The following is an 8,782-nucleotide window of genomic DNA, read 5'->3' as shown; positions in this document are numbered from 1 at the left end:
GGGGTGAGGACGAACGGAAGGCTGTCCGAGTGGCATCTGTTTGGCGACAATTGTCTGGAACGGCGGCACCCGCAATTGTTGTTCGATCTCATCGACACCGGCCAGAATTCCGCGAACCCACCGTAAATGCAAGCGGGCGGCTGTGTGGTCGGACGGACCAGAGAAGCGAGACAAGCGAGTTGCTGCTGTTCGCCGGACCACGCTAAAGGGGAACAGAGAGGGAATGAAGAGATAAGGAGAGAGTGAGAGAAGAGAGGGAATTATGAAATTTATTTTGTGACCGAGTGGAGTGGGTCAGTCTGATGAAAAACGCGAAGGAGTTAAGTCGCAACCAATAAAAGTTGTGCGTACAGGATTTACCGTGTTCAGTACATTGCGTTAGGAATATCCGCTGAGATATCACACTCTACACGTTGCAACAACCATAACTCCTATTTGTTCTTATGCGTTAATGCATTTGTGGTGACAAATGTGTTAACTTCCTGGACAGTTCTTGCTGTACTTTGCAGAACCGTTAAATATCGATGAGGCTACTTTTCAGCCAAGTCACGCAATTTTGTAATTTTCAAACTGATACGTTCCATGCCTCTGTTGACACGAATGTATAGTTTTTTTTATTATTATTTTTTAGTAGTAACCTCAACAACGTGTTCATTGAATAACGTATTGATGTGCAGTGGATTAAAAAAATTAGGGTGCCGCTAATATATATACAACATTTTAGATCCAATCCCAATTACGTACTTAAAACACACGATTTTTGAAATGCTCACTTTTGCTTCAATCCATTTTGTGTGTTTTTTGTGCCATATGTAAGATTGAACTATAAAAATATGATATCGCACAAAGTTCGAATTCCATTTCTACTCTTTTTTTCGACTTATGTTTCAAACGTTATGTAATAAGTAATAGATTCTTAAATTTTAAAAAGGTCATATCCAAAAACGCCTTCAAAATTTTATTTTATTATCCTGAAACTGGTTTTGAAGTATTGAATGGAATTGGTATTTGTGTATGAGACAATTGTTATTGTTGCGCCAAATATCAAATTTCAACAGTGAACATATACCCTCATATAACCATTCCAAATGTGTAGTTCTAATATTCCGATGTATACTGTTATAGAAAAGAATGGTTCAACACTGTTATAGCCTTTCCTGATCAATTAACTAAATTCGCGTTTACTTGCAAACTACTTTATTTACTCTTCCCGCCCCACATTTTTCAGATTTTGCTTCTAATTTGACGTGTCCTTAATTATAACGTGGTTGTTCTTAATCAACACCATAGTACGGTGATAGCATCACATGGTAGATATAGCCATCACTCTTGATAGATACAGTCAGAATATTTTCAGCCCTCTTGGGCACGCTACAGTAAGCATAGTTTCATTGTGGATCATTCTGCAGTTGATGCTAATCCGGCTGAATGCAGTGCGCACGGTTGTCTCACCTAACGCGCAGTATGTTGCAGTCATGTTGCGCAATGAACCATCTTTCCCTTTAGTGCTTTGTTCCGGAAGGACATCTTGAAATAAGTAATTCTTCGCGCATGCGAGCAAATCGTTACAAATTAAATTTTAACTTTCAAGCCATCAACATCCGCCGCTTTCTTGTTCGGAATTTCAGCAAGGCTTTTTAGCATATTGCCGCTTAGGGCCTCTCGGCTACATCCACCTCTTATTGTCATGCGTTTTCCTTGTCTCGACTCAGCCAATATTGTGGAGTAGTAGATTTGAGGGAGTAGTAGATTTGGGGCGGTCCCGTGGTACGTGGTCATCAACTCGAACGACTCAATAACATGCCCGTCATGGGTTGAAGCCCATGGACCGTCCCCCCATAGCAAGGATTGACTATCCGGCTACGTGGTAATGAATTAAGTCTCGAAAGCCTATACGGCATGTCCGCATGGGACGTTACGCCAAATAGAAGAAGATTTGAGGGAGTGTACATGTTCGACGTCCTGGGTTTAGCAACCCGTTTTATAGGATATTCTGTACCATACTTATCTGCTGATGACGACGGTGTATGTAGTATTCGAGGTGCTTAAGCACCAATAATGAGTATGGTTGGCTTTATTAACGATTCAATGAATTGGAATATCAACCATTTCACAATTAAGCTATCTTGCATAGTTTTCAAACATTTTATTTAATATTGCCTTGAATATCTTGATTTATAATGGGAAGGGGTATGAGATGGGACACGTTATCATCAGGTGGCTATTTTGCAACTTTAATTATTTAAAAAAAAAATCATTATATCCAATATCATGTGTTTTCAAATCGGTTTGTGTAAACAAAAAATCTAAGTAACTATTGCCCTCATTACCCGCGGGCTGGCAGGGTGGCATAGAGCAAATCCTTTCGCAGCAACGCGCGTTGCTAAGAGAGCTCTGCTCTCACCGCTTTCTCTCTCTCGCTGAATGTTTACTCTCACGTCATTGTGGCGATTTTCGATTTATATATAGTGAGATAATTCTTATGAACAAGATATAAAATTAGAAGATAAAAGACCCGTGTACATACCAAATTACAAACAAACCATTCCCAAGGACCAAAAATCAAAAAGCAAATTGAAAAAATGCTTCAAGATGATGTAATAGAACACTCGGGGTCACATTACAATTCACCCATCTTACTGGTTCCGAATAAGTCCTCAGATCAGAAAAAATGGAGGTTAGTAGTCGATTTTAGACAGCTTAACAAAACGCTGCTCCCCGATAAATTTCCACTACCTAGAATAGACTCCATATTAGATCAGCTAGGCGAGCAAAGTTCTTTAGCACATTAGATCTCATGTCAGCATTTCATCAAATACCACTGGAAGAATCGTCTAAAAAGTATGCAGCTTTTTCAAGCACGAATGGTCACTATCAATTTAAACGATTACCATTTGGATTGAACATTTCTCCAAATAGTTTTCAACGAATGATGACCATAGCCATGACAGACCTCACGCCGGAATGCGCTTTGTATATGTCGATGATATTGTAGTAGTAGGAGCTTCAGAAAATCACCATCTAATGAATTTAGAAAAGGTTTTTCGAAGACTAAGACACTACAATCTGGAGGTAAACCTTGAAAAAAGTTGCGTTTTCAAAAAAAAGATACTTATCTTGGACATAAGATAACCGACAAAGGCATCCTTCCAGTTGATTCGAAATACAACAGCATAAAAATTACCCGATACCACAAAACGCAGACGATGCGAGAAGATACTAGCATTCTGCAATTATTACCCCAAACTTTGCTTTAAAAGCAAAACCGCTTAACAAAAATACCAAATTTGAATGGACACAAGAGTGTCAAGAAGCATTCGAATATTTAAAAAACACACTGATTAGTCCACAGATATTACAATATCCTGACTTCAGCAAACAATTTATATTCACCACAGATGCTTCAACTATAGCATGCGGAGGAGTTTTAGCACAGGAACATGATGGTATAGATATGCCGATATGCTTCACGAGTAGAACCTTCACGAAAGGGGAAGCGAATAAAGCAATCATCGAAAAGGAACTAGCCGCAATACATTGGGCTATAATGCATTTCAAGCATTACCTATACGGTACAAAGTTTACCGTTAAAACGGACCACAGACCACTAGTCTATCTGTTCGGTATGAAAAATCCTTCATCAAAGTTGACGGGAATGAGATTAGATTTGGAAGAGTTCGATTTTACAGCTGAATTTGTAAAAGGGAAACAGAACGTAGTAGCAGACGCTTTATCGCGCATCAAGATCACCTCAGATGAAATTAAATCCATCAATGTGATAACGAGAAGCATAAACAAACCTGTAACTTCCGATAATGTTTTAGGAAACACGTCAGAGTCTGATCAACTCAAAATGTTCCATGCCTTAGCATACGATGAAGTAAAAGACTTACTAAAACTAGAAGCATCAGTAAAGAAAACTAAACCTTTATTAGTAAAGGATTTCCAGAAAAGGAAGGAAAAATCCTCCATAGTGCAATTTATCAAAAATATAGAAAAGAAGCTCGTAATGAAAAGCATTACCCAGCTAGCAGTCTCTGAAACAGACGAAATATTCAAGGAGGTAAATCCGAACGAATTCAAACAAATCGCTAACAATCACCTGAAAAATATTCAGATACTAATATATACTAAACCACAAACGACTACTGACGAAAAGACGATAAATGACATACTCGACAAAGTGCACAACACACCGACAGGAGGACACATTGGACAGTATAGAATGTATAAGAAAATCAGAAAGGAATATGTATGGAACAAAATGAAGAAATCAATCAAAGATTTTCTAGACAAATGTATAACCTGTAAACTAAATAAACATCATATCAAAACTGTAGAACCTTTTGTTAAAACAGATACACCCAACATTCCATTCGAAGTAGTATCAATCGATACAGTAGGACCATTTCATAAAACAAATAACAATAATAGATATGCGGTAACACTTCAATGTAATTTAACGAAACACGTTACCGTTATATCAATACCTAACAAGGAAGCAAATACGGTAGCTAGAGCAGTAATAGAAAAATTTATGTTAATATATGGTACAAATATTAAAGAATTCAGAACCGATATGGGTACAGAGTACAAAAACGAAATATATAAAAATATATCAGAAATTCTCCAAATAGAACACAAATTTTCAACGCGATATCATCCACAAACGATAGGAGCTTTAGAACGTAATCACAGATTTCTAAACGAATACCTTAGAATTTTTACAAACGAACACAAAGATGACTGGGATTATTGGATAAATTATTATTCATTTGCATATAATACAACGCCTAATTTAGACCACAGTTACACACCATTTGAACTAGTTTTCGGAAGAAACGAGAAAATTTCGACAAATATAACGGAAAAATCTACACCATTATATAATTACGATGATTACTCAAAAGAATTTAAATACAGATTAAAACTAGCTCACGATAGGACTCGAAACATATAGAACAAAAAAAATGAAACAACTGAAAGAGCAACAAAACATCAACCAAGTTAATTTTCAAATGGGAGATCAAATAGCATTGACAAATGAGAACAGAACAAAACTAGATCCGGTATATAAAGGACCGTATAAAGTAAAAGGGATTAACGGACCTAACATGATAATTGAAAACACCGATGGTGTCACACAGAATATTCACAAAAATAGAGCAATTAAAATATGACAGAATAACTTCATTTCATTACGTTATTCTTCCGAAGGGTGGAGGTGTAGCAGATTTACTGCTAACAGTAGGTCACATCTAACTTAAGCAGTGCCAAAAGCCAGGTAAAAAGACGTTAACCACCAGCAGCGCAAGCGCATAGCCAGCAGCCAGGTAAAGAAACGTTAAACACCAGAAGCGTAAACGGTCTCGTGTTTTACCCCAAAACTTAAATAAGGAAAACGCTCCACAGATAAACAATTAAACTTCCGTAAAAACCCAGGCATAAACAGGAAAACGTTCGCTACATCCACAATGCACGGATAGTTGATAAAACACAGACACGATAGGTATAATTTAAGAAACACCGGTAAAAAAATCCAAACCCGGAAAACCAAACGAAAGCTCACATTTGACAAACATCTGGTTACGGCAAATGTGTCACATCACAACAAATGTGTCACATCTTTCACACCATCTTTCTTATAAATAAAGCTTGAATTGATGGCGAAGTCAGTTCACCTTCCATAGACACGTAGATCACTTGTGTTCTGGTGCATCTCACCAATTTGCAGATTCCGCCGAAGGCTCTGCCCAATTTGATAACCACTTTTGGTTATCAGCTGTTCAGTCAGTTGATTACCCTCATCGAAGTAAAATGCACGTTTGCACTAGTTCCACCCAACTTCTCCCACGGTGTCCGATTCCGCCTCGGTCATCAACTCGACGCGCAAGGTCGATCCAGTCCGCGATTCTGCCGACGTAGCAAGTGCTTCTTTTCGAACACTTAGCGTAAGTGTAAACGCGTTGACGCAACCGATACACGACGAATGTGTATACATTTTGGAGTCGCGTTCCGTACGATCCCCTTCCTCGTTCCACACCCTTTCACTGCGCTCCGCGCATTGACTCACCGAAACGGTTTGAGAAGCGCGGCCGAACCTACCACACTCTGTCCACTTGTAAACATACGGCACAGACAGACTAGGGATCTTCGGCCACCGCCTAGTCCACCTAGGAACGGAAATAGTTTGTCTTGACTTTGTCGCCGGGTCTACCGCTGTGGCGCACGCACAACAAATGCAAGCAATGCACTCGAACAAAGGACATGAACCTACCGAGCCTTAACCATTCCAAAGCAGTGCCGGTCGCTCGGCGTCATGATACCGACTCCAAGCCAACAAGCCGCCAGATTCTGGACGGACAGGTGCAGCACCATACGCGCACCGTAATAAACAAATCCAGATTCCTCTTTTGTATAGGCGAAAGGCCATGAGAGTGACAAAATGTTGACAAATTTTTCAAAACGTGAGCTTTTGTCACTTTTTTGAGCTTTTGTCAAAACTTTGTAACCTGGAGCAGCCAGGAAATAAAGTTGACAAAAGTTGACAAAAAGTGACAAATTTGACGTTCGCGAAAAAGCGTAAACAAACAGCTATTTGGCGCAGTTGTGACTTAATGCTATGATAATAATGCTACAATGCATGATTCTAATTGATTTATGTACCTATTTCGTGCTTCTTAAACAAAATATCGATGATATTCAGATGTTGGAGCTTTTTGTCATTCTTGTGTATGTTTTTGGTGCGGCCACGAGAAAAGCTCTTTTTTGCAGTTGACAAGCAATTTTGACAAAGTTGAAAAAATTTTCAACATTTTTTCACCTCCGTGGCCACGCGCTATATGGATTCAATTCAAAATGTTGTTTCCACTTGCATCCGCTAGCAGAAAAGGAAAGAAATGTGCAACATATCACATGCACGTTTGCTTCGATCGTTTGTCTTTTTAATACCCCCAACAGCAGAACCGGTCACAAAGATCAAGGTTATTAGACTCTATACAGGTTACGACAGAGCGTTTGAGAGGGTCACCATTATGGATACCTTGTTTACAACTTTTCTGTCAAAATAGATGCCGACCAGCTGTTGCTTGGCACGAGCAACATAAATAAGTTTACAGAAGACGAAATTACTGCTACAATTATTCTTCATGCTAACTAGTTATATCATTTATAGAATATGACTTCTATGTTGGATTGGTTAATGCTAAGTCAATTTTGCTTACATGCCCTGGATATCGTCGGATTGTCTCATCAGTTTCAATTGTTCTACAGGTTTGGTATTGCTGTCCTAGCTTCAGTGGACGAGAGTTCATGCCGTCCAGCAGCAACAGTGTCCAAACTGGGTTATTGTGCTGTCCCAGATGCTGCCCCTCGTATGAGAAGTGGCCAGATCCCATGTCGCTTCGCGCATAACAGCTCGTCCTTTATTCGGATTGGAACGGACACGGAACAATTCAGTGAAAGAGTATCGATGTGATGACACCCTTTTGACGATGTTGGTCAGGGAACCTGTGATGATGTGGTGCAAAAAATGCTACCGGCATCACTTTCGTTCCGCTATTGCACTTGACCCGAACTAGGACCGCGACGGCACTGACGAACTTGCGGCAGCGGTGATGATGCGTATCCCTCCTTCGAAATTGCGGTGCTGAGATGATGATAAGGTAGAAGCTTGTGTGGTATGTCCTTACTAAAACACTGCTTAAGCTACACCCAAGGTGACATGCATTATCGTCCCCCACAGGAATAAGGCTGCAGCCAAAACGGAATGAATATTTGTTTTCTTTGAACTGGAACGGCAACAGTGGCAGCATAGACGATCGTCTCGAACATGACGACTGCAACGAACCGACATGGAACCGCGGACAATAACTTAAATAACAACTATGCATAAGCACAAATATACTTATAGTTTATTTCCTAATTATAATTGTTACAACAGGACCGTTCAACATTTACTCCCCGGCTCAGCCACTACTCTTCCTTCACAAGTGCTCTTCTCGGTGACCCTCATATTCATCTCTTTCTCCTTCTCTTTATCATATAATTTGTATGAAAAGTGAAATAATGTGGATAGGGTTTATCTGCCTCTATCAAACATGAAAATATTATGACGTCATACATGTCAATACTGCAATCACATCGTGTGTTAGCTTCCACGAGAAGATATATTCGTTTTTTGATTAGGCTAGCATGCAATGCTGTCTCTATTGAACCGTTAGTTCGGAGCCGTTGATTCGTCGACGGCTCTGGAACAGTGGACTCGCAGCCGGCTCCGCAGTTGTTGGAATGGAGCCGTGAGTGCAGAGCTGTTAGTCCGGAACCGGTTGCGGAGCCCTTGGAGCGGAGCCGGCTACGGAGCCGTCGGAGCGTAGCTGGCTCCGGACCCGTTAGTCCGGAGCCGTTGGTGCGCTCCGAAACGCCCATCACTAGATCACAGGATGTTCTTGGACGGAAAGAATCTCGTGTGATGAAATTCTACGAGAAATTAAAAAATAAAATTATTTCTTTTTCATTTCACTAAAATATGAATCAAATTACCACGTGCTGTTAGAGACTGGTTTGATGTTAATCTACGGTTAGAAACGTGTCGTTCGATATGATTTTTTTTTATGTCCAGCCGCTGCATACATTTTCCGTCCAGCATATGCTCACTATCTGGCTACTTCATCCGCTTCTTTATCGGCTCTCCCTTATTGCTTATACACACATGATTTTGCAGCAAACTTAAGTTAATGTCCTGAGATCGTTTTCCGACGTAACGATTTTTCAACTCGTACAT

General features: G+C 39.9%; 1 long non-coding RNA gene across 1 annotated transcript; it reads left to right on the top strand.

Moving 5' to 3' along the window:
* Positions 1-6,988: 6,988 nt before the first annotated feature.
* Positions 6,989-7,924, top strand: LOC121602438. Its single transcript, XR_006006387.1, has 2 exons — positions 6,989-7,679; positions 7,745-7,924. It is a non-coding gene; the product is annotated as an uncharacterized LOC121602438 (long non-coding RNA).
* The last annotated feature ends 858 nt before the right edge of the window (positions 7,925-8,782 follow it).

The sequence above is a fragment of the Anopheles merus genome, unplaced genomic scaffold, assembly GCF_017562075.2.
Source record: "Anopheles merus strain MAF unplaced genomic scaffold, AmerM5.1 LNR4000453, whole genome shotgun sequence".
NCBI lineage: Eukaryota > Metazoa > Arthropoda > Insecta > Diptera > Culicidae > Anopheles > Anopheles merus.
The sequence above is the reverse complement of the archived record's forward strand: the minus strand, read 5'-3'. Positions and strand labels throughout refer to the sequence as shown.